Consider the following 27,923-nt stretch of genomic DNA (forward strand, 5'->3'; position numbering starts at 1 on the left):
TGGCCTGGGAAGAAGGAGAGACTTTGCTTGGAAGAAGAGTGAAAGAACTCTTTGCCAGTGGACCATGAGAAGGTGCCACATGGCTTTGGAGTAATTAGAGATCCTGCCTGGACGGCGACCCACCGGATGATGGCAGCAACCTGAATCACGGACGTGTGCTTCTTTTCCTGAGATACGGTACCCTGAATTAGGGCAGGGGGAGAAGAAAGCGCTGTGGGCATCTGTGGTTATCCTAAAGGACTTTGATATTTTTATGGGGACATTGGGGACACCACTACTTTAAGTCTGTACAGCTTTAAATAAACCTTTCCTTTCCTTTTCACAAATCTCTGGCATTGAGAGATGTCTTTCCTCTGGTGGCGGACAGACGAGCCTAGTAGGTATTAGTATACTGTCCTTGGGAGGGGCCCCTGTTTTCTGTAACAGTTTTTGGCATCCTTCAGTTGGCCAAATATTGTCCCCCAACCCCGGACCTCTGTTCTGCAATATGATTACCCACAGGAGAACCTATCCGTGGGCATGGGTCCTGCCTGTACATCTCCAAGTGGGAACTGGGCCCACACCACACAGAATGGTCTCCTACACATTTTTGTTACTGGCACAGACTTACCAAAAGCATTAGCAGCACTGCACAGGTGAAGTACCTGGTAACAGGCTGAGTCCATGATGAGAGGCAGGACACATGGTATCTTAGTGCACCTCCAGGAAAACAAAAGCAATCCAAATACAAACAGAGGCTCTTTACTCACACTATCTATAACAACAGCATCAGCCTTCATCATTTGTGTTTTACAGGTGTTCAAAACCAGGCAAAAGACTATAACGCTTAATATCAATAAAGAGAGGATTTCCAGTATGCTCCGTTAAAATTTGGCGTGCTGAAGCTGGAAGCAGACTCCCCATAACTAGAAGTGTGATATCTTATATGATTAGTTTTGTGAAGCTTCTCGAGCTATACAAATGTTATCACATTCAGCCCATTCAGAAACATCATCCATATATCTCCTTCTATAAAATTGATACTAGAGGTTTTCAATCTTATATTGTTCCAAACAATGACAACAAATAACTATAGTCACTGAACTCTGTTATACTTCCTTCACAGAAAAATTAAACAGCCAGGTGCACTGCTCAAAGTTCTGTCCATTGGGAGGATTTACCATTATCCCTTTATGTCAGAGACACCGTAGAGTGAGACTGTAGTGTTATCAGCTTTCTACATACAAGTGGTGTCAGAGTTTATGACACATCACTTACAAACCAGTCATGATGTTTTTCTTCTTCAGGTCCTAAGACGTCTAAGGAGGCCAAAGGTATTTGGTGAGGAAGAGAAGACAATCATAGTAAGTATCACTTGCTCACTTAACTCACTTGTGTTAAAGACATAATTCTAAAGATTCTGGAGGTCAAGCTCATGACATCGCCTCTGAGAACAAGTCCTGAGAACAGGTCCAAATGTGTCACCAAGTGGGCTAGCTATGCACCAGTTTATAATGGACGATCTGAGCTAGTAGTCATTCGGAACCCCACTGTTATGTATTCCATCTCTGTTAGAAAGCAATGGGAAACAAGTTTCTGGTTTTGTCTTCTTTTGTATTCCTCCAAATAAAAAAAAACTTCCTGTTTAAGAAAAAAAAGATGTAGCATCAACTACATAGCCATAACAAATTATCAAAGAAAACTTCAGCCTGAAATGTCAGTGTTAGTTTTATGCTTAGTTTTGTAAAATATGCACTTAAAATTCAAGATTAAGGTTCAGAATTTATAGGTATTCAAAATTCTTCTTTATGAAAAAATTAAATCTTCTATTAAATAAAGTAAAAATGAAGACAGACTCTTCCTTGAAATTCTATTAGAGCCTTATTTTTTAATCCACGAGCATGGCAAAACCCATCAAAAATTAACACAAATTTGTCTAACTTTCTTATTCTACATTTTGGATATGGAAATCTATGGATATTTATAACTTATCCAAAAATTTAGTATTAACTTTGTGTACTTGTCAGCTCACCTTCTGATCTGACATTCGCTTCTGAAACGATGGAAAGTCTGGCCTCCACAGCTCAATAAAAACAGTGCCTGTGGGAACACAACTAACCAGCTCGCTGCCAAGGATGGTCAGGGGGCCAGGACCTTCACTAGAAATGGGTCGACACCATTCGTCATCCCTCATCTGCCCTTACAAATTCTTTCACCTTACAGGTTCTCCCTTGTATTTTTTAAAATCATTTTCCTTAGATTCTTCCTAATTTATATCCACCCTTAAGATCTCGTTTTTGAGTTTCAGAATCTGTGTTCTGTTTCTTATACTTTCTCATTTCAGAGTCATTTCCATAAAGTTGCACACTGTTTTGCTGTGTCTGCTAATTCTGCTGCTCCTGTTTAGGTCCTTATTCTATTTACTCATGGTAAAAGTTGGTAGTGATCTTTGACTATTCTCTTTCAGTCGCCCCAAATCCAAAAAATGACAAAGTTCATTTCCTATTCTTTAATATCATTGAATTGTTTCTCTTTCTCCTCTGTTGGTACCTTGCTTAATCCATCAGATCTTTGTTAGAGATTACTTTAGTAGCTCTTGAGGATTATTTTTGGTCCTTGGGAAAACTGTCTAATCCATTTATCCACTATATAATCAGAGGGATCTTTACAAAGAAAAAAATCTAATGAAGTCACTCTACACAATGTAAGCTCAGTATGATTCCCTATTAAACTCATAACGTCATAACATTTTAGCATACATTAGAATGATGTCAAAGTTATTATCCTTACAAGAGTGCTTTTGTGAATAAAAGGAACATAAAACCATTGACAAGATTAACAGATCTACAACAAATAGAAAGCACAGTTCTTCTGGACTATCTAGAACATTTTATCATTCCGGTAACTACATAATTTTCCATGAATACCTCTTAACATATGAGAGTAGAGCAGAGAGAAATTAAGGCCTTATCTTAACAGCAAATATTTCCATAACAGTCTTCTCATGATTTGACTTAAAAGTGCACACTTGTCTCCCTGGCTGGTGTGGCTTAGTGGATTGAGCACTGGACCGGGAAGCAAAGGGTCACCAGTTTGATTCCCACTCAGGGCAGGCATATGCATGGGTTGCAGGCCAGGTCCCCACTAGGGGGCATGTGAGAGGCAACCACGCATTGATGTTTCTCTCCCTCTCTCCTTCCCTTCCCCCTCTCTAAAAATAAATAAATAAAAGATCTTTCAAAAAGTTCTCACTTCTCTACTTCAGATAAAATGACATTATATTCCCTAAATTTTATTCACTAAAGCTGAATATTAACTGAAAGTAACATAAATACTGAAAATACAGAATCAGAAAAAAGGCATAATCAATTAAATGTATTCATATTTAGCAAAATGTATAGATATAGTTTATACACTAATATCTAGTATCCTAAAGTCACATATTAAGCAACAGCTACATTTCAGTAATTTGCTAAGATTCTATTTGCCACTCATACAACAGAAGGAAACATACAGATTTCATTTGATGTTATTATTTTGAAATAACTTGAACCACCTTGGATTTATTAAAACAAACATAAACCTTTGAATTATGCCCAGAAGCTAAGATGAAACTAGCTCCCAATGTACAATAAGATTAAAAATAATAATACATAAGCTTTTTCAAATCAATAAGAAAAGACATGTACTATAATTAAAAATGTGAGCAGAAGACAGCCACATAAAAATGATAGATAAACAAGAAAGCAAATGCAAAAATACTCACTAGTAATAAAAGAACCTGTAAGTAAACCTTCAATGAAAAATGTTTCACTTATGATTTTGGTATGATTTAGAAATGCTAATAAATATTTGATACATTATTCTTGGGATAGAAATTGAAAGAACCTTTTTAGAAATCGACCAAAGTATTCAAAAGCCCTAAAAATGGAGTTGCTGAGATTAAGCAATGTATATTCCCTTTTAAAAAGAAGTAGTTTTAGTTGTCTTAACAGAGACTCCAGTGTTAGGTATTTCACTCAGCACTCACCACACTGCATGTTATTAGAGACTCCATTTCAAAGAGGATGGTAGAGGCCAAGGAGTGTCTCTGATATTAGAAATGAAATAAATTGTTTATAATTTATAGTGAAGATTAAGATTATTTTCTTAAAAGGACAGAGTCATGTAGCATTATCTGTAAACTGTAAGAGCAACATAAATAAATACATAAGTAAAACTATAAGGTTTCACTCAATTCAGAAGAGAAAGTCTGAATATTGATAGTTTTCTCTCTGAACTATTAAATGGTTTATAAAAGCATTTAAAAAGCACATTCAATGACTCTCTTCTCTTAAAGGAACCCCAATATAACAGTCTACATTGTCAAATAATTTTGCAACATGGCACATGCAAATCTATTTAAGAAATGTATAAATAAACATTAGTAAAATTAAGTATCTAAAAAATCTTGGATAATTATGGACACCTTGTCAGGTCTGTTTAACTCTGCATTTCTACAGCATAATTGATGATTTTAAACTATTTTCTCTGCTTCACCTAAAAATTTATGAAATATAAGGTATCTTTCTCTAAGCCATCTACCCATGATAAGTAGGATTTCTTTTCTAGAATTTGCAAGGCTAGAGATTATGTGACATCATAACTATATAACATGAATGCTTTTCAATTAAATTACTGTGAGAATTGTGATCATTTATTATATTAATCCTATGTTACATGTACTGATTTTTAGTATTATCCCAAATCCAATTTTAACCCATAATGTTAGTGCTTTCAGCATAACCATTTTATGAATACTCAAGCTGCTAAAAATCATTTTGGAAAAAAAATGTGCATTCTATTTTATGAAGACTCTGAGTTTACAGATAATAGAATAAATTATAAAAACTAATGTGATACTTTGTAATGCCTTAAATACATTGTAATTAAGAATTAATTTAAGTTTAACAGGTTTTTAACATAGCTGAGTAGTGTGCTTTCAATCTCAAATATCTGTTATTACTTTTTTCACTTTAATTGAATTTATGGGGTGACACTGGTTAACAAAATTATACTGGTTTTTGGTGCACAGTTCTAGAACACATCACCTGTACATTGTACTGTGTGTTCAACACCCCAGGTCAAGTCTCTGCCCATCACCATCTATTGCCCCTTTACTTTCCTCCCTCTCCCTCCGCCTCTTCTCCTCTTGTCAATCACCACACTGTTGTCCCTGCCGTGAGTAATTTCTATTTATTTCTTCTTGTTTTGCTCAATCCTTCACCCACCCAACACCTCCCCCACAGCTGTCAGCCTTCTCTCTATATAAGAGTTCATCATTATTTTGCTTGTTAGTTCATTTTGTTCATTAGATTCCACATGTGAGTGAAATCCTATGGTGCTTGTCTTTCTCTGACTGGCTTATTTCACTGAACATAGTCCTCTCCAAGTCCATCCATGACATCACAATAGGTAAGATTTTCTTTTTTCTTTTTTTATATGGCTGAGTATATCCATTGTGCAAATGTGCCATAGCTCTTCTACTGATGGACACTTGGGCAGCTTCCAAATCTTGGTTATTGCAGATAATGCTGCAATAAACATAGTGGTGCGTATATAAGGGAGACCAAACAATGGAATTATTGTCTGGAAGGTGGGCTCCTTGTAGTACAGACTTCCTTTACTAGGTGAGTGTTCTAGGAACCCATCTGTATCAGTTTACAACTGGCTACAATGCCAGCTGGCATTGTTGTAAGAGGCTGCATTCTGTTTCAGTGAATTGTTTAAAGAGCCTTTCGTTGTATTTGCTCATTTCATGATGAGTGATTTACCAGCATATGTGCCCACAGTGAACTGAGTGTTCAGCTGTTTTTGACCCAAAACAGCATGACCACTGAGCCCCACCTTTTTTATTCACCTGATCTCACCCTGAGTGATGGTTTTGTTTCCTTGTATGAAAAAAAGTCCTCAGAGAGAACCATTTTGCTGATGTGGAAAATGTGAAACAAAAATGGCAGAAGTGCTAAAAGGCATCAAAATCTACAAGTTCAAAAACTGTTTTGAACAGTGAAAAAAAATGTCTCAATAAGTGTATTGCATCAAATGGAGAGTACTTTGAAAGTGACTGAAGTTTAAACATATAAGAATAAATACACAATTTTTTATAAATAAATTATGGGTTTTTTCATGGCTCATCCTTGTATTCTTTTGAATTTTTGTTTCAGGTTTCTTTGGATTAATTCTCAGAAGTGGAATTGCTGGGTCATGAGGCAGATCCATTTTGCATTTTTCGTGGTAACTCAATACTGGTTTCCACAGTGGCCATACCAATCTGCATTCCCAAAAACTGTACAAGGGTTCCCCTTTCTCCACATCCTCACCAACACTTATTTTTTGTTGATATGTTGATGATAACCATTCTGACAGATGTTTTCCCACTGTTACATCTTTTCACTGACTCTGACTAACATGCAGCTTTTAAATGAACAGCATGTTAGTATAAGCATCCTAGGACCTAGATTCAAAAGATACAGACTCTGACTTTCAGGCATCCCAGCCCCAGGAGATTTGCTGACCTTCATTCATGGAGTCAGGATGACGTGAAGTGAGGACTAGTAAAGTAGGGTGACACACACTTGCCTTTATTGGAATGGACAGTGCTCATCTGCACGTAGGTGACTCTTTAAATTCTTTTCTTGATCTCTTTGTTCTGTCCCCCTCTCCCTCCTTATAAAAACCTCTGCCTCCACTGAGAGGTGGAAATGGGATTTGAGACACAAGTCCCCCATCTTCCAGGTGGCCAGTGCCTGACAATAAACCACTATGAAAGCACTTGCCCATTGAACATTGGCTTTCATAGTGGCTAATTTCCTGTTACAGACCTAGAATTTTATAACCTACAAATTAACACACTTAAAATGTATATAATACAACTGTAAAACATACAAGGTATTTTATGTTTTCCACTTGAAAAACAGACTATAATTTTGAAAGTAACAAAAAATGTATGCTAAATCATGGGTATTCTTTTCTTCTTTATACATAATTTAAACTTTGAAGCATATTATTTTGTTTTTAAAGAAAAACTTGTTTTTGCTTAATGCAATACCTGAAATATTAATGGAATTCATTTGCAAGCTATCTCTCAAATATAGCCCTTTTTTTTTTTTTTACACAGTGATAGCATTACTATTGTAAATAGCTCACAGGTTGCCTACCAAGATCTTAAATGCTATCATAGGGAATAGAGCACCTACGTGTTTTCATTTCTTATTCAGGAAGTCCTTGTATATCAATAATGAAATGAATCTTGATCACTAGCACACCTGTGGCCCATATCTGGCTTGTTCCCTCTCACAACCACAGGAACATAATACGCATGAGGACTAGCTAAGAATTTGAAGCTTGATTTCTTATTTTCTATTAATCTCTTTCGACCAATGACATTTATAATAAGAACTGCATTCCAAATTAGAATTTTTACAAATTTTACAGTAAAATATTAGAGAGAAAATTTTAATATATGTTTTTAGTCAAGCACCATAAAAATGTTACCTGAATAAATAGTTCTATAATTCATACCTGTAATTTTCAGGAGACTCTTTAATTATTAATTGGTTCAAGAAGAGTAACATAAGCCAAAATATTGTGTTGAAGAATAAGTTTGTATTTTTTTTGCATTTTTCCCTTGATGTGTTTTCCCTAAACTTCTATTTTTCTTATTTTAGACTATTTATTTCCCTGTGCCTATTCTTAAATGTGTAGAGGGGCAAAAGTGAAACATACCTGATTTATTTCACTTTAAATTTCAGTTCCTGTTGCCACCGCCAGCAACATCCAGTCTCCTCTGTGAGGCATTGAATCATCATCATTAGGGTCTTAAAGTTCGTGACCATAAAACTGAAAGATCCCAAATCAAGGAATTTTTAATCAAAAACTACTATATACACAAAAGTAACGGTAATTTAGAGGTCCCCAAAATATTTTTTTAGAATAGGAGAAAGTATGGGAAGTGACCTAGATGGTATTTTAAAAAATCAGGTTTTACTACTTCCTCTTCCTTTTCTTCTTCCTCTTCCCTCCCCAAACAATTCGTTCCAAACTCTGTTAGGTTGGGCCATGATATAGGTGCCCACACAGAGGTAATCCACAGTCATGGGGCCGAGCTGCACACGGCTGTGGGCTGTCAAGCCCACAGAGAGCACAGTCGTTGGTTCAGGGCGGGGCCACCTTACCTGGGAAGAGTTGACTTAAAAGTGATATTATTGGAGACCCAAACTATTTCTTCACATCCTTCATTAATTATTAGTCTGTTTCTCTAAATTCATAGATACAAATCAAAAGAATTAGTAATTATTAAAGGATGAACATAACATTTTCATTTTATACTAAATGATGAGGACATTTCTAAATTGAATAAATAATCTAAGTAACATTTATGTTTAGGAGTCACATTACAGGGGGAAATTTAGTCTCTAAAAAGTGACTAAAATGAAATAATTAGTTATTTGGGGGATTTTTACCAGAAAATTAAACATCTCTTGATTAAGATTGTTCATTTACTGTAAAATCTGCAAATGCTGGTAAAGATGTGGAGAAAAGGGAACTCTGGTGTGCTGTCGGTGAGAATGCAGACTGGGGCAGCCGCTGTGGGAGACAGTATGTAATTCCCTCAAAAAAATTAAAATGAAACTGCTTTATGACTCAGTGATTCCACTGCTGGAAAAATACCCTAAGGATCCTGAAACACCAATTCAAAAATTTATATACACCTATGTTCATAGCAGCCCAGTTTATAACGACTAAATGTTGGAAACAGCCCAAGTGCCCATAAGTATATGTGTGGAATGAAAAACTGCTACAATTACTCAATGGAATACCAGGCAACGGAAAGAAAGAAAGAAGTCCTACCTTTTGCATATACAGTTCTTGGAAGAGTTACACTGTGTTTAAATTTTAAAATTATTTTTGGAGTTAATTACCCATGGGAATTCATATGAGTATACATACATACATGTATTAAATATATATTAACACATATACCAAAGATATAATTTAGATTCTTAAAAATTCTACTTATCAAAAAAAGTTAGCCTAAACTCAAGCTTTGATTCCAATACTAAATCAAATCAAAAAATTAAAATAAAATAAATTCTTCTACAAAACCTGCTATTAACTAACTACCAAAAGATATCTTGTATTTTAAGAAAAAATATTTGCATGATACTTGTTACTGATTTTCAAAGAACAAATAACATAATAGAAAATACTTATCATATGTCTATTGTTTGAAAGAATTAAGAGCTTCACACACATTAATCTATTAAATTATAACAAAAATTGTTTAATTTTGTAATTAACTTAGCAAGGGAGACGTCAAAATATGTATATAAATTTATAAAATGCACTTATTATTTTATTGTAGTTCCATGGATATTTAGACTTATAGAGGTCTAATGTTAAAATCTAAACTTGAGTCTGTCTTTAATTTCTAATATGTTACTGCAGCTACCATGCCTAGGATTTTATTGCTCACCATAAGAACATCGAATAAAAGAATAACATGTTTCTATTTTTCATAGAAATTAACTTGTCCTAAAAAAAAGATTTAAGGTGTAGTTTTTATTGTGAAGTCCACTGAACTGTCGAAGATGGATTAAGAACTGGTTATTTATTCAATTTCTAGAATAGTCTCTTGTTTTTGTGTCTCAAGGCAACTAGAACATATAGTTGAAAAGGAAATTTTCTCAGACTAAAATGTGGAAGCTCCTAAATGCAGTATGTCTCGAAAAGATGGATGTATTTTGGTTCCATTTGGAAGCAAGCAACTATTTTCTAAATATTATGTTTAGCCTCCATTTCCATGTTGAAAGGCTCCCAGGTACTTTTGAAAGAGTGCTTATGGTATTAGAGTTTATTTCAAACCTTTTAATAAAGAAAAAATAGCTTAGTGAAAGGTGATAGGAAAAATCCTTGAATTTCAATGCAGTATTCCATTTTTATGCCAGTAGAACACTTCTCTAAAAGAAATACATTTTTTCCATGCATTTCTAAACATGTTAAGTATTTGCTTTTAGTTTAATTTGCCTCTTTCTGGGTAGTGCTCAAATATCAGATGAAATATCACTCAAGAGGAAATGAGTGAATATTTTAATAATGTAAGCTGAGGTAAATCAGAATTATTTATTATAAGTTGAATTAATTAATACTTCAGTCATTCTTTGATTGATCTACTCATAAAGAATATTTTGAGCTACTGAAAATGTCATTTGTTTGTAACTCTTACAAGTAATTCTCTTTTTTGACATTTATTAAATTATACTCTTTTGTCCAAACCATTCTTGTTTCAATAACATTCCTTGAGATAAAACCCATATATTGTAAAGTCATTTTTTCTCTTTCTACTTTCAAGATTCTCCTTTTTTTTAATAGTTTCTATGTGATATATTTTGCTCTGTACCCCTCTACTAAAAAATGCTGAGAAAGGATTGACATAGAAGAAGCTGTACATTTTAATGTATGCAACTTGATGAGTTTGGAGATAAGCATACATCTATGAAAACATCAAAATCTATACCAAAAACATCCACCACCTCCCAAATACCTTTTTTGTTGTTATTTCATAGTCCTTTTGCACCTTAAGGTTTCTGTTGCTTTCTTCTTCTGTGAACTTATAATTTTCTGTAGTGGGATGCTTTCACTCCTTTATCTTTATTTTTTACATATTTACTAGATGTTGCTTCTTAGTGGTCACCATGAAGTTTACATAAAACATATTATGATTATAACAACCTATGTGTAAGTTGATAGAAGCTCTACTCCAATCACATACAAAAGTCCTACTTTTATGTATCTGACTGTCCAATATTTTTTTCTCTACCATAATTTACATATTATTTTAAAGATTTTATTTATTTATCTTTAGAAGGGAAGGGAAGGATAGAGGGAAAGAAATATCAAGGTATGGCTGCCTCTCGTGCATCCCCTGCTGGGAAATGGCCTGCAACCCAGGCATGTGCCCTGACTGGGAATCGAACCTCGATCCTTTGGTCCGCAGCCCTGCGCTCAATCCACTGAGCTATACCAGCAAAGGCTCATAATCTACATATTTTATATTGTGTTATACATTATGTAATTATTATAGCTATAGTCATGTTTAATACCTTTTTGTTTTAATACCTTTTTGTTTTAAGTTTTATACTGGGGTTAAAAGTGACTCACACACCATCAGTATTCCAGTATTAAATTATTCTGAGTCTGATTGTGTATTCACCTTCAACAACAAGTTTTATATTTCCATATGTTTTCACATTGTTGCTTATCATCCTTTTGTTTCAACTTGGAGTTCTCTCTTCAGCGTTTCTTGTGAACCATGTCTTGTTGTGATAAACTCCCTCAGCTTTTGTTTGTCTGAGAATGTCTGCTTTCATTTATGAAGGATGGCTTTGATGGGTATTGTATTCTTGGTTGTCAGATTTTTCTTTGAGCACTTTGGATACATTGGCTCACTTCTTCCTAGCATACAAGATTTATGCAGATAAACCCACTGATAGCCTATAGGAGATTCCCTTGTGTTTGAGGCGTCTGTTTTCTCTTTGTTGCTTTCAAAATCCTTTGACTTTGGACCATTTGACTATAATGTGTTGTATTGTAATCTTTTCTGTGTTAATCTTTAGGTTTCATATATTTGGAACAGGGAGTATGAAAGCAATTCCTGAAAACAAAGCCTTTCAATGAGCTTCTTACAGAAATAATGACAGTTTTTCGCGGATGAGGCCTTTGGGTGATCATAATCTATTCTGTCCTTAAAGGTGCCTCCTCTGTAGAGATTAAATGCCTGTTAAAAAAGATAATGCTGTGACAGTCAAGCTGAATCTATAAAAAACAAGAGTCTATAACAATGACCTAAGCCTACAAGGCTGTAGCCTTTCTGAGGGAGGGCGGGCTTCAGCGCAGAATGATGCTTATGCAAGGAAGTCCTCTGGCTGCAGCACTTCTGGAGCGGTATGCTTTTGAAAAACAGACTTACTAAATACATTGTAAGTGAAAGTTCTAAAACCTGGAGTAACAAGTATGAAAGAGATGTCACACCACCAATAGTCGATGGTTCAGATTTCAGTTCTCTTATTTGGTCTCAGAAAAATATTAACTGTAAATTTGATTTTGAAATCTTTTGATGTCATGGTGATAATAGGAAATGATTCTTTCATTCAAGCATAATTTTCTGATATTGCAGGTACTGTACTAGTCATTTGGGATGCAGATATGAATATGTTGTATAAGGTAGTTTCACAAAAAGCTAATATTCTAAGTGAGGGGAAAACATGCATATACAATTTCTATAGAATGAGATAAAAGTATTGCTAAGGCTATGCTGAGAATTGTCAGAGAGCTGAGCTGAAGAAAGTCTGAGTCAGCTATAAGAACTTTGCAAAAATAGCAGCTTCGGATCTCTGTATTTCCCATGAGACATATTCAGATATCATAGAATTAACTATATCTAGTTGCGGTATTGTACTGTTCAGCAGATACATTTAAAACTTCATTTCTGAGAAAATTTCATCCATGTAGGATTTTTGTTAATTCTAATGGGCTTTCTACATCAGTGATGATGGTAATTCTCACGTTGGATTATTATTTTCTTACCTAGTGTGATTCATTTAATGGCTTTAATCTTGGTCTTCTTGCACTGCATTCACATAATCGTAATAGTTATTTGCTTCACTGTGTCAGTGGTTCCATTTTCAACTACATCTGCTCTGTTGTGTGCTATTTGGAATACATTTATTGTTTGTGCATTATTGTAACTTTTTCCTACAGCTATCCAGTGTCTATGGTCATCTATGGCTTGTGGAATCATCGGGTCTTGGCACTCACATTTTATAAATCAATGTTCTTATTAAATAATTACAAGTCCCTTGTAGAAAATTTTCTTCTATTTTTGGATGATTTAGTCTTGACTAAAACAGTTTTTTGCATTTTGCAAATTATACTCTTTAATTCTCTTATTTCAATGTTTATCTTATCAAAACTCTTCATCTTGCTAACAGGATATTTTTCTTAGACTTTGGTACAAATTCCCCCTTTTTTTACTTACTCCCTTATCTACATTCTGTGTTTCACACACCCCTGAAAATGCTGCTTGATCATTTTGTTGTGTAGACAGAGTCTGTGAGTGAAACAGGATGATGCCTCAGCTGTATGCATGCATCCTTAACAGAATTGGTTCCAAATGTGTCATATAACATTCGATGTTCTTTAAGGTCGTTTTTAAAACATTAATATAACAGAAATTGCATGGGATCTTGGTAAAACATAGAAGGAGGCCCATGATTCAACACTGGTCACAAGCTCTCAGATGATGTCTGTGTCCCTACATGATAATCATACTTTGAGTCACAAGTATCTGAAGGGATCACCATACTAAACAGAGGCAAAATCTAATTCCTTTAGTGAGATATCTTATTAATTCAATGTATTCAATGCTTTCACAATTCATTTAAGATGCTTGGAGTTTATGCCTTTATCAGAAAGTTTCAGCCCCAGGTGGCCCTCTCGGTCGGTGCATATCTCATTCACAGGCATTTTCATTATCTGCCAGCCAGAGATGAAAAAGATGACAATATTCTCTGAGGTGTTCTAAGCAACTTGGTGTAATTTGTGAGGATTTTCAAGGTTAAGACATCATTCCGATATCTCACTTTGGGTGGAGAGCTGGAGAAAAACAATTTTAGGCTTCCTTTAATTTGGTTTATGACCTTGATCTTCATCTTGTGAAGATTAAAATATGAGATAGTGGTATTCCCTTGTTTGCTATTTTTTAAATACTAAATTCTACTTTACTTGGTTAGGCAGTTAATCTTATCAAGTACTAGGGGACAACATTTCAGTAAATAAACTCCACTCTAAATTTCCTATGGAAAAACTGAAATTATTTTTGTATGTTTTTTGAATGCTCAATGGCTATGAGTATTTTCCCATTTTGAATGCTCAATGGCTGTGAGTATTTTTCCATTTTGCTCCTTAACAGTCATGTAAGAAGGTGGACGAGAGGATGTCAAAGAACATGTATAAAGAACACATGGACAAAGCCAACGTCAGACAGGATGGAGAATGGGAGGCTGAGAATGAGCAGGAAGGGGGAATAGTGGGGGCAAAATGGAGACAATTGTACTTGAACAACAATAAAAAAGGAAAAAAGAAAAACTTTTTTCAACTTTCAATCAATGCTAAACTAATTTTATATTATTTTATAAAACTAATAACTAATTTTATATTATTTTTATCAATATTCAATTATTTTTAAATAATATATTTCTAAAAATTAAAACCTTAGTCAAATATAAACACATTGGAAGAAAGCATGACCACTACTCAATTACCTTGCAATGATGATCTTCTAATTCATATTTTTAGCATAAATAAACATTCTATTATTGTAAGTTTGTCAGAATTACATATTATCCATCTTTACCTTGTGATGATGTAATAAGTAAAAAATTATATATTTTGTTTTAGTTTACTTTTTATCAATTTGTAGTAAAATTTGAATAAATTGCATATATCCATTGGCCAGGTGTATTATTATAGGAACTACCAGTTCATAATATTCACTGGCATTGGTTGTTTTTCTTTTATCTATTGATTTAAGAGATCATTTAAATTTGAAAATATTAAACATTTAGCTATTTATATACATTAAATATGTTCTATCAAATATATGTAATGATATCTCAAAATTCAGTATAACCAATTCAGAAAATTAATATTAAAAATCAACTAAGAATATAATTTTCAAAAATATATTGCTTCTTTCTCAAAATATTCTATAACATAAGATCACAGAATGGACATTTTATATGATTATATCACTGAATATAGGCTACTAAGAGTTGAGCATCATTAACTGTTCAGTAACATATGGTGACATTGAAATCAATTCATAAATTCACATAGATGAGATACAATTTTAATTTTTCCTTTTATAAATTATGTAGATCTGGGCACATTACTTAGCTTATTCAGTGCAATGTAGTGTGTGTTCTACGAAATAGCACTATTTTGTGTTCCACGGCGTATTACTCTGCTTGGACTTCCATAAGAAAATGCTACAAGTTCAGCAGCTTAACCAACAGACATTTCTTTTTCTCACACTTCTGGAGGTTTGAAGTATACAGTTAAGGTGCTGGCAAATCCAGTTTTGATGAGAGCTTTCTCTGTGAATTGAAGATGGCTATCTTCTTCCTATGTCTTCCTATGGTCTTTCCTATGCATGGAGAGATAAAGAGAGAGAGAGAGACTAATAGATACAGAGGCTGTGCTCACTGATATTTCTTTATATCAAAACACTAATTCTATCAGGGCTTCACCCTTACATCTTCATTAGACTTTAATCACTTCCTTAGAAGCTCCGTCTCCAAACACAGCTACAATGGGGATTAGAGTGTCAGGGTATGAATTGGGGGAGATGCTAATATTCAATCCATAACATGGAGTCCCATAAAGTGTTCAAATGCATTTATAACCCTTTAAGTATAAATTAGCCTTAGATGATTCATACAAGCAACTTTCGCTGTTGATTTATTCAAGAGACTCCAAGTGGCATCAATGAAAATGATAAACACAAATGCAGAACTGCAGACAGAAAATTATTAACATTTTTATTTCTCACAAAATTTTTAATATGTGGAATATTACCTGAGTCTTCAGTACCTTTGTAACAAAAGCTACAGAGAAAAATTAGTTTGGCTTTCTCATTTGTAGATGTCCATTTTACACATTAATTTTTGCCAATGAGTTAGACATATTTTATTCAAATTAAAAGCATTCTTTTAATTATTTGTTAAAAATATTTTTAGGCAGATGTGTGGAGATTTTCCAAGCGTCCCTGAACATTAAGCATGTCTTGCTTTTTACAAGTGAACATTAAACAATGGCAATAGATTCGGGATAAGAGAAAACAAGAGGTTCTTTTTTTCTTTTTCTATTATATTTTTGGGGGGTTTTCACGAGTGAAAGGCATTCATAAGCCTATTCTTCATTCTAACTGTTAAAATAACAGCATCAATCACACATACACTGAAACAAAATGTTAAGAGCAGACTACACAAGAGGAAATTTTTTCATTTAAGACTACCTTCCTTATTTATTGTATAGGCCATACTCTTCATAAAGTAGAAGGTAAAATGAGAAAAGCTATGTGTTTTAGTGAGGAGATATAGGAAAATGCATACAGAAATGCCAAAGGACTTATTTCAAAGCAGGTTGTAACATGGACATTTGATGCTTTTTCCAATTTAAAAAAATGGAATGAAGTCATTGCTCCCTGCAAAGATATGCATTCTACATTAATAATAAATTCTTCAAAAGTGATCATTCCCAAGAAAACATCAATTTGTATTACTATTCAGTTGTATTTCCCATTAGAAACAAAATATTTAGTAACATGACCTTGAAGTTAATTACTTTTCACAAAGAAACCTAGAAGGCTCAGTAGATATTCCACATAAAATAATGGATTAAAATCCCCTGAAAATTTCTTTGCAGTTACTAATTTTGCAGGCAGTTACCCATTGTCTTTCAGCTTCAAATCCATCCTTTATATTCTGCTCTGAGATGCTGATGCTCTGACTTTGCAGACTATGTTTCTCAGTCCATATACCCACTCCAATGTTGTTAGGGGACACTGGAGAGAAGGATGAAGGAGGGGAGATAAACACTGCCTCCTGTTTATTTGTTCTTACTTTCTTTGCTTTTTATTTTCTCCTTTCAAGTCATTATTGCTCCAAAAGAGAGAGTTGGCTCCAACACCAGCTTCTCTCCCAGTCCCCTATTAGCCTCAACACCCTCCACTTCAGGGACCAACAACCAGTACTATCTCTTCTTCAGAGGTCAGAACACCAACACGGCACATGGGGGCTCCCCAAGGATTCCTGGCTTCTGTTACCATCTCTTCCCCAACCTTTGTTTTCACCAGGTATTGTCTCTGGTTGAGCTCAGTTCTCCCTGTTTGCTCTTTTGGATATCTAATTTCTATAAAATCATTTTGCTCCTTGAAATCATGCTGTTTAAAATTCCTAATGTGATTTTTCTTCTCCCAAAGGAGCCATGGCTGCTACAGCACCTTAAAATAAAAGTTTTGGGGTACCAGTAAAATCTTAGGAGTTACCACTAAAACGTTTTGTCATAGTAGCAAAATCTAGGACAGAGGTCAATTGTGCTGAATTCACAGTAGGACAAGACAGTTTTCCAAAAAATTTTTCTATATCACGATCTTTAATTTTTCTATAATTACATGTGGTATTCGAAACCATTTTCAGTATAATAGAATGTTCTATTATTGATTAGGTAAAAACAAATAATAAATAAAAGATTTGCTTCTTTGACCTCTACTTCAAGTTTCCTCACATAATGTGTTGTATTGCAGCAATTCTAAGTTAATGTTTGCAGATGCTGGTAAGCACTCTTGATATTGACCTTTTGAAATTATTAGAAAAATAAAGCAAAATAAATCTTCTTCTTGGAAATTCTAAACAGACTCCTATTTTCAAATGACCTTATTTGATGCCTCATTTTCTCCCCTCACCTGTGACCAAAGGCAAGGCTTCCCACTCAGCCGAAAGCAGATCATTTATTTTCTTAGCAGGGGATCTCCCCCTAGTCATTAATGATTCATATAGGTCATGTTTGCACGGGGCAAATATTTCCAAATTTGCTGCGTCATAAAGCAGCAACTTTCATTTTATATACATATACTCCTAGAGATTCATGTTTAAGACAATCAAGGGTGATAATTTAAGTTCTATGCCTTCTTGATTTACTGGATAACAGAAGAGCCAAAGGGGGAAACATAAATTAAAGAAAAAATTGTTCCATTTCAAGCCCTGAAACAATGGCCAGGATCAAGCACCCATAAGCATGGTACAGAAAATCAGGGAAGATTTCTTTAGTTTATCAATTTTTATTTGACAAATAAAATTATAAGATAAAGTATGCAAAATATCAAAACATAAAAGGTCTCCTTCCATTGAACTCACACATTAATCACTTCACAGCTTTACCTTACAAAATAGTGTTATAAACTGTAGTCACCATGTTATACATTAGATCCACAGGTGGTATTTTATTTAATAACTGAAAGTTTGTGTCCTTTTACCAGTCTCTCCCTATTACCATTTCCCCCACCAAACCCTTGACAACTACTTTCCTACTCTCTTTCTAGGAGTTTGTACATATTCCACATATAAGTGACACCATGAAGTATCTGTCTTTGTCTGGCTTATTTCACTGGCTATAATGTTCTCCAGGTTCATAGTGTCTCAAATGACAGGATCTCTTTCTTTTCCTTTTTTTTTTTTTTTGAGGCTGAAAACTATCCCATTGCAGATATTTATCACTTTCCTGATCTACTCATCCACTGGCAAACAGATTGGTTCCATGTGTTGGCTATTATGAATTAATAATGTAATGAACTTGTTAATGCAGATATCTCTTTAACGTAACAGTTACATTTTTTATATAACCAGAAGTGGAATTGCTGGAGCACAGAGTAGTTCTAATTTAATTTTTTGAGGAATCTCCATAGTGGCTGCACCAATTTACACTCTCACCAGGAAAATATATAATTCTCTTTTATCCAGATCCTCTCCAGCATTCGTTATCTCTTCTCTTTTTGATGGTAGCCACTCTAATAGGTGTGGGGTGATATCTCATTGTGGTTGTTGTTTGCATTTCCTTTATGATTAGTGATGTTGAACACTTTTTCATGTATCTGCTAGCCATTTGAAAGTCTACTTTAATAAGTGGGTACTCAGTCCACTTTCCCATTTTATAATCAGGTTATCTGTTTGCTATTGAGTTATATGAGCTCTTTATAACTGTGGATATTAATCTTTATTGAATTATGTGAGTTTGTAAATACTTCCTTTCATTCCATAGGTTGATTTTTCATTTTATTGATGGTTTCTTTTGCTGAATAGAAGGTTTTTTTAAACTTAATGTAGTCAGTCCCATTTGTTTATTTTTGTTTTTGTTACCTTTAATTTTGTTGTCAAATCCAAAAACATCATTGCTAAGATCAATGTAATGACATTTCCTCCTATGTTTTGTTCTAGGATTTTCACATTTTCAGATTCTACCTTAAAGATTTTAATTGATTTTGAGTTGATACTTATGTCTGGTGTAAGATAGATGCCAAGCTTCATTCTTTTCCATTTGGTTATTTAATTTTGTGAATATAATTTGTTGAAAAGACTATGCTCTCCCAATTTTATGTTTTTGTCTTCTTTGCTCTAAATTAATTGACTACATAAGCATGGTACATCTCTGGGGTCTTTATTTCATCCCATTGATCTTTGTCTATTTTTATGCTAATACCACATGTCTTGATTACAATAGCTTTGTAACATAGTTTAGAATCAGAAACTGTTATGCCTTCAGTATTATTCTTTCTCAAGATTGCTTTGGCTATTCAGAATCTTTTGTGATTTCATAAAGAATTAGGATTGTTTTATTTGGATTTGTAAAAAACACTATTGGAATTTTGATAGAGATTGAATTGAATCTGTAGATCTATCTGGGAAGTATGGACATTTTAACAATACTAATTATTTCAATTCATGAATCCATGAGCAAAGAATATCTTTCCACTTACTTGTATCTTCTTTGGTTTGTTTCATTAATATCTTATAATTTTCAGTGTATAGATTTTTCACACTCTTGGTAAATTTTTCCATAAATATTTTATTTTTAATAGGTATTATTTTTTTAAGATTTTGTTTATTTATCCTTAGAGGGGAAGGGAAGGAGACAGGGAGAGAAACATCAATGTATGGTTGCCTCTTGTGTGTCCCCTGCTGGGAACTGGCCTGCAACCCAGGCATGTGCCCTGACTGAGAATCAAACTGCGATCCTTAGGTTCACAGGCCTGTGCTCAATCCACTGAGCCATACCAGCCAGGGCTGAATATTTTACTTTTAATGCTGTTGTAAACAGGACTGTGTTCTGAATGTCTCTTTCTTCTGGTCAATTTTCAATATATGGAAATGCAATATTTTAATACCAAGTTTGTATTCTGCAATTTCACTGAAATCATTCATCAGTTCTATATATTTTTATTGTAGTCTTTATTATTTCCTATAGAGATCATATAACCTTGAAATAGAGAGTTTACTCCTTTTTTTCCAAATTGAATGACTTTTATTTCTTTTTCTTGATTAACTGCTCTGAAAGTTGCAAAAGCTTTGTCACAAATATGTGTACAGATTCCTTCCAGGGAAATACTGGTAACATGCAGCTGGCTCAGGGAGATGGCCAAGAAGGTGTCTGCCAGTTTCTTGGTCTCTGAAGAGGAGTGCAGCTAGCCCTGAAATGTGTGTAAAATGAGAAACCTGAACCTTCAGACAGCAGGTTGTAAAGTATGTAGATGGTCCACTTTCAGGGAAGGACTCAGAGATAGGTGTCTGCCTGCTTCTCTGCCTTGGGGAGACCTGGGGAAACAGCTATGGAAATTTCTTGTGTGTCTGTTGACAACTGCTTCTTTGTACGCTATAGTTTGGTAGATTTGACAGGCATAGCCTTGTTGACTTTGAACATTAGATGCTTTAGGGGTCTACCCTTTGGAGGAGAGTCTTCAGAGGAGGGTCGCTAAACATACAGTACACTCCTTCACTCCTCAGGGAGAAGTTGGGTTTTGGAAGTTCCCTCCAAATTGTATAGCACTGTACTGTGTACCAGGTATATGGTGAGAGTGTATCTCTGCCTTTTATACCAATTTTAATGTGTTTTCTTATTTAATATTAGTAGTCACTCAGCTCATTTCTGAATTTCTCTATAGGTTATAGTTGTATATGCAGCTGTGCATTCTGTGTTTCATAGGAGAAGGGCAGTTCAGAAGACTCCTATGTTGCCATCTGTCAATACCCTCAATGTAAACTCAGGGAAGATTTTAACATGCTTGAGTATGCAGATTTGAGACAAAGTTGTATCAAGCATCAAAAAGAAACAATATGACTGTGCTCTTCACTAGTTTCTTATTGTTTCTTTTATTTTTATAATTTCCTCCCTTTATGCACATTACAGACATTTAATTCAAGTACCAAAACTGAAAAAAATTTTACTGTCAATCAAACTTTAATCTTAATTTTTATATTTCACAGCAAAAATGTGCATTGTAAAATAATCTGCAACTAAATCTTATTATTGCTTATATGATTTTTTCTACTCTTTATCACTGTGCCTATTACTTAAAATAATGAGTCCCCTTCCATATTTTCCCTTTTTCAAAGCTTTCTTTTCCAAAATATTTATACAATAATTATTAATTTTCTCACTTTTCTAACTTCTTCCTAATTAATCAAAGTCCATAGACAAGTATCAATCTGTCAACAGATACTGTAAAGCTCTTAAATTCCAAACAAATAAAAATAAATATAAATTTTAATATATTCTGTTTGTTTCAAGTTACTGGTAATTCCAAGCAATGCCGTATCATCTATGTTTGAATCTAGAGATTTTATATTATTTCATGTACTTTGGGCACGTTGGTTCTCAAAATTGTGTTTCCTAAGTAAATCATATTTGTATCTGTAATTATAATATATAGTGTTAAATTACTTTAGGAAAGTCTACAGTAATTTCGCTTGCCAAATTTTTCACTGACCAGTCTAAATCAGACCATTCATTTTGTTATGATTTGGGGGACTAGCTTTCCTGAGGCTTCCATATATGCCCCTGTCATTATTATTGAGTTCAGATTTGGCCTAACTAAGAGTCATTGCAGGGCCCTTGGAAGGACATTTGACTACTACCACAGATCACGGTTTTCCAGTTCTGGACTTGCTGTGTCTTTGTGTCACGCTGCTACCACAGACCATGTATCAGTGTCTTACATCCACCATTCTTATCAAAATTAATGGTAGTATTCTAAACATTTTTCTGTTCAAAGAATATGCTTTATAGGGAAATGATTAATTCTGTGAGAAAATGCTCGAGGGATCCATTGTACTTGCTGTGTACTACATCATAGAGAGGCAGTGGATTTTAACGTATATAGAAATGGCCTCTGGAAAACTGGAGTAAATGCTTTGTACATTTGATTGTCACCCAAAAAGATGCATTATATGCCCTCAAACAATAACAAATGTTAGGCACCTTCTCCAACTGGCATAACTCCGACTTCTGGGCACTAATGAAAAAGAAGTCGATGTTGAAAAAAAATTTTTTTAATTCTGAATGAGGGGCAGTATTTAATCATATGTCAGGAAAATATATAAAACAGTTAAATTTCATCAGGAAGCTAACATATATCTTTAGTGGAAATGTTTGAGCACTTATAGATATTAAATTTTGAAAAATATTATTTCAAAGTAAATTATCTTTGATTTTAAAAGTATTGTGTTGATTGATAAAGCTGAGACAAAAAGAATTATGTAGAAGAATATAAATAAACAATACAAAATAACTACTGTTATTTTTTCATTTATGGCAGTGTTTCACACTAAATATGTTTTATCTGAGAGTCACTTTATCAGTTAATAGTACATTGGTAATATATTATTTTCATATGAATTTTGAAAGTATTTCATGTTCAATATCTCAATAAATAAATTTAACCCTTTCCTCATTTTTGACATTTAGAGTAGGTAAGCATTTGTACCTCTATAAATATTATTTTGTTGTCTGCTTACAACTGTGCAATTGACAATTTATAAATTGTTTTCTTAAGATAAATTAGTTCATTAAAACAAGAGATATTCCATGTAAAAGTACCCAAATATGTTCTCATCTGTTGAGCTAATTCTGCGCTGTTACTGTTCTCATGCAAAATTTTAGACATTGTGACCAAGGAGGTAAAATTTATGACCCTGTATGCAGTGTGTATTTCAAATGAGGAGACAAGAAGCTGAAGCCTTTACACACAGAACAATTAGTTTACAGTATGACAGTCTAATAATTACTCTATTTTATTACCTAATTATTTTGTAAACAATAGTGTATCTGTCATAATCCATTAACTCAAAAATTTCCTCTTAAAAGAGTGGTAGATATTATTATTTTTTTTTAATGACCAGATTGTCACAGCAATAGATCTGTTGTCTCAGGCTGTTAATTAAGTAGCCAATTTTTGCTTTGTTAACAATATTTTTATAGACATAAAAATCAAAAAGCACAATAAAATATCTTCAAAATAGTATTGAAATGTTTTCCAAGCACATTCTAAGCAGTAAACATGTGAAGAACAATCTGACATGGTAGCTGTCTTTGCCAGCAGATCATTAGGGGATTTAATCACAGAGGCAGAACTTGCAAGGATGTGTGGTGATGTTCAAGTGCTATGTAAGCCCAATTATTGACGGTAATTGAGCAGCTGCCAAAAGCCTCGTGATACTACCTAATATTTGGGAATGACTTCTAAAGGATAGATCAGATCTCCATTCTCATAGCATCCCCAGGTACTAAATCTCCCTTTAAAAATCATCTGAAGGAGAAGCACCTGCACAAATAATCTCATTCCCTAAAAGAAATGTCTTCACTGGATTTCAATTTAACTTTGTTTCCTCAGCCATTATTGAGTCCATACAAGAGTCACTCATTTTTAACAGTGTATTAATGTCAATTTAAGAACTAAATTTGGGGATAATATTGAGAATGTTATACAAGGCTATTATATGAAACTCAGAGTATCATTAATATTGCTTTGACTTACGTTTCAGGGCAAATTTTGAGTTGTGAGATTCATGTTGTGCTTTATTTTGTCAGATCATAAAAACTTTTTGAAGCTATGTGATGTTCCCATGGTTTACAAAATATGTCAGAACATATTCTCAGTCATCCTCACTAAAACCCACTAAGGTATAAAAGCCAGGTACACTATCCTTATTCACATAAAAACAAAAAAAAAGTAAATAGTGATACGATGAGTTAATGTGACTTCCTCAGTGTGAGTGTCTGAATTGGAACAAGACTTCAAACATTCTATTATGCTATATAGGCCTGTCCAGAAAGTATTCAGCCATGTACTATGAAATATAGAGACATTTATTGAATAAGATAGAAGATATAAGACACGTTGTACATAGGAAAAGCACTTCTCACTTCCCTTCAGAGTAGGTGCTGAGAGACCTCACATAGTTCTCCCAGTGTCTCTTCCACTGTTCAAAACATTTTGCAAAACCCTTTGTTGAAATAGGCATTGGCTGCCCCATCATATTTACCTGAATCTCATCAATTGTCTGAAATATCTTCCTTTTCCTAGGTAATTTTAGTTTGGGAAAAGCCAGAAGTTGCAGGGTACCAAATCTGGGCTATAGTGCAGCTGATTCACCTGGGTGATTTGATGTTTCACCAAAAAACTCTTCAGGAATGTGACATATGAGCAGGTACATTATCATGATCTACCGATCACCAGTTGACTATAGCCATGGCTGTTTCCATCATATTGCATCTCTCAACCAAGGAAGAACATTGAGGTAGCACTCCTTATTAATTGTTTCTCCTGGAGATGTGTACTTGTGAGGGACAACATCTTCCCAATCAAAAAACACAGTTAACATGGTCTTGATCTTGCTGTAACTTTGCCATGCCTTCTGCAGGAATGGAGAAACAGGACACTTCCTGTTTCTTCCATTGGGACAACCAGGCCTTTGTTTCTGGGTCACAGCTGTAGGCCCATGATTCATCTCCAGTTTTTTTTTTTTTAGGAGATCTGGTTCATTGGTGGCAGTTTGAATCGAGTCATTAACAACTACAACACAATGCTCCTTTTGCTCTGGTAAAATAAGCTACAAAATAAATTTTTACAAGCCATGCCAAGATCCTGTGTCAAAATCTCAGACAGCAGTTTTTGGAATCCCTAAATCAGCTTCCAGTTCTCTCACTGTCAATTGTCAATCTTTGTTGGTTGCAGCCCATACGTGTTCAACATTCTTTGGTGTTCTGCTTGTTGCAGGGCTTCCAGAAAATGGATCATTTTTAATAGATTCTCAACCATCTTTGAAAAGTTTGTGCTACACTTTTATTTGCACTCTACTCCCCTTGGATCATCCCAAAAAGCCTTCTGAATCAGCTGAATAGTTTCTGCCTAGGAATGCTCAAGCCTAATGCAACATTTAATGCAGATTCATTGCTCTATTCACTGAGTCACTTTGAATGTGATGGCCACACAGTGCACATGCTCACTCAGCAGTGTTTCCTGCCCCCACTGATTACTACAGTGAAGTAGTCATTGTTCATGCATGTGCATTCCAGTCTACTCTCTTTGGCTGCCAGGTTACATGGATGTCATGCAAACCACTCTCATTATATTAACAACGACTGTACATTTCTTGGACAGACTTCATATTTATGCTTTCGGAAAATTTTTTATCTTTTTGTAAATATGAAGAAAAGTGAGGAGGGAGAAGACAGAGGAGGAGTGAATAGAAGTCACGCAAACTCCTCCCAGGACTAATCTGGAATTACAACTAAATTGTGGAGAAATCACTTGGAACAAAGAACTAAACAATAGTGAGAGGAAAGCCTTATAACATCAAATAGACAGAAGAACTAGTTTCAGCACAACCTGACCAGTAAGGAGTGAGGTGGAGACTTAAGAGGGCTGGCTGGGTGCCCACAGGAGGCAGTGCCAGAGGGATAATTAAGCAGCTGGTTGCATCCCCCTGAAGTGTGAGGTCTAAACCCTAAGCTGGAATCCCCAGCCTATAGCACCAGAACTCAAAAGTACACAGATAATAACCAGTGGTGAAAAGCAGCAGGGTTGCTCTCTACCAAAGATGAATAGCTGGAGATGCAAAGAGTCATTTAAAGAGCAATGCACAAATTTTCACTTGCAGCCACTTACCCTGGACTCACACATTCACAAGCAGATAAACCAGAGAAGGAGCAAGCAGTTAGACAGAACACACAGGCCCAAGCAGCAGGAAGCAGTGGAGGGGACGCTATTGCCCTGCTCTGACCCCGCCCCCACATACAGCATCACAGTCCAGCGACCTGGGCAGCCCCACCCTGGTGAACAACTAAGGCTCCGCTCCTCAAATGTAACAGGCACAAACAGAACAAACATGGCTCAAAAAGTACTCAAATTCCCAGAGCTCATAACTCTAAGTGATGAAGCAATAGCCAAACTTTCAGATGCACAGTTCAAAACACTGGTGATCAGGATGCTCACAAAACTGGTTGATTTTAGTCACAAATTAGAGGAACATATGAAGGCTAAACTAATTGAAATGAAGGGAAATGCACAGGAAACCAACAGTGATGGAAAGGAAATTGGGACTCAAAATCAAGGGAGTGGACGAGAAGGAAGAAAAAAATAACCAAACAGAAAAATATGAAGAAATGAGAATTCAGAAAAATGAGTAGAGGCTTAGGAACCTCCAGGACATCTTTCAATGCTCCAGCATCTGAATTATAGGGGTACCAGAAGAGGAAGAGGAACAACCACGAGTGGAAAGCTTATTTGAACAAATAATAAAGGAGAACTCCCCCAATCTGGCAAAGGAAATAGACTTCCAGGAAATCCAGGAAGCTCAGAGAGTCCCAAAGAAGTTGGACCCAAGAACAAACACCCCAAGGCACATCAGAATTACATTAGCCAAGATTAAAATGAAGAAGAGAATCCGAGAAGCAGCAAGAGCTAAGGGGACAGTCACCTACAAGGGAATTCCCATCAGACTGTCAGCGAATTTCTCAAAAGAGACCTTACAGGCAAGAAGGGGCTGGAAAGAAGTGTTCCAAGTCATGAAATCCAAAGACCTACATCCAAGATTGCTCTATCCAGCAAAGTTTTCATTTAGAATGGAAGGACAGATAAAGTGCTTCTCAGGTAAGATCAAATTCAAGGAGTTCATCATCACCAAGCCCTTATTATATGAAATGTTAAAGGGACTTATCTAAGAAAAAGAAGATAAAAAAGATGAACGGTGAAAGGACAGCAAATTCACAGTTATTAAGAACCACACCTAAAACAAAAGCAAACTAAGAGGACAACTAGATCAGGAGTGGAACCATAGAAATGAAGATCCCATGAAGGGTTAGCAACAGGGGAGTGGGAGAAGGAAAAGAAGGGAGAAGTTACAGAAAATAAGTAGCATAGACGGTAGGTAGAAAATAGATAGGGGGGAGGGCAAGAATAGTAGGGGAAATATAGAACCTAAAAAACTTGAGACACGTGGTCATAAACTAAAGGGGGGGAATGGTGGGGGAGGGGTGTGCAGGGTGTAGGGGAATGAAGGGGGGGAATAGAACAACTGTAATGGCATAATCAATAAAATTTAAAAAAGAATGCTAACATGGTATCATAAATGAATTTTTCCCAAGATTTTCTTAAATGCATATGCTAATCGCTTCTTATGTAACCTCCTTGCCTTCTTCCCAATTGTATTTGAAGGAATATAAATGAAATGTATCTGTACCAAGAAAGTTATTATAATTGAGGCAGAAAGGGTAGACAAAAACACATTTTCTCATGATACATAAGATTGTTCATACTCCCTTGAAGAAAAATATCACTTTGAATCTTTATGGTTTATTTAACATATCAATTATGAGATCCCACCTGGAGGAACCATCTTAGTACCGTAAGATGTGGAAGTTCCTAACTGACAAGGTTTCAGTGATCGGGAGGTTCTAGTTAAGTTTCGCAAAAATTCTTATTATTTAGGAAGATGGCGAACAATGCTCTTGAGGGATGGTGAGCCTAGAGAATGTCAGCCACACACCACAAATATGAGCACCCACATGTTGCTTACCTGATTTCCAGGGCTTCTTTTCCAGGCATAAGACACATGAGTGAACGAAGCAAAAACAAATGAGCATACAAACAAAACCCTGCGCTTATATATAGCCACACGAATTATTATGAACATTGGAATACACTGGAGCCAGCAACTGATGCCAAAGATCATCAGTAGCTGAAAGTTCTCCTTTTCCCTCAAGAATATAGATTTTATTTATTTTTAAAGGTT

The sequence above is a fragment of the Artibeus jamaicensis genome, unplaced genomic scaffold (assembly GCF_021234435.1).
Source record: "Artibeus jamaicensis isolate MK-2021 breed Jamaican fruit bat unplaced genomic scaffold, CSHL_Jam_final scaffold_369, whole genome shotgun sequence".
NCBI classification, from domain to species: Eukaryota; Metazoa; Chordata; class Mammalia; order Chiroptera; family Phyllostomidae; genus Artibeus; species Artibeus jamaicensis.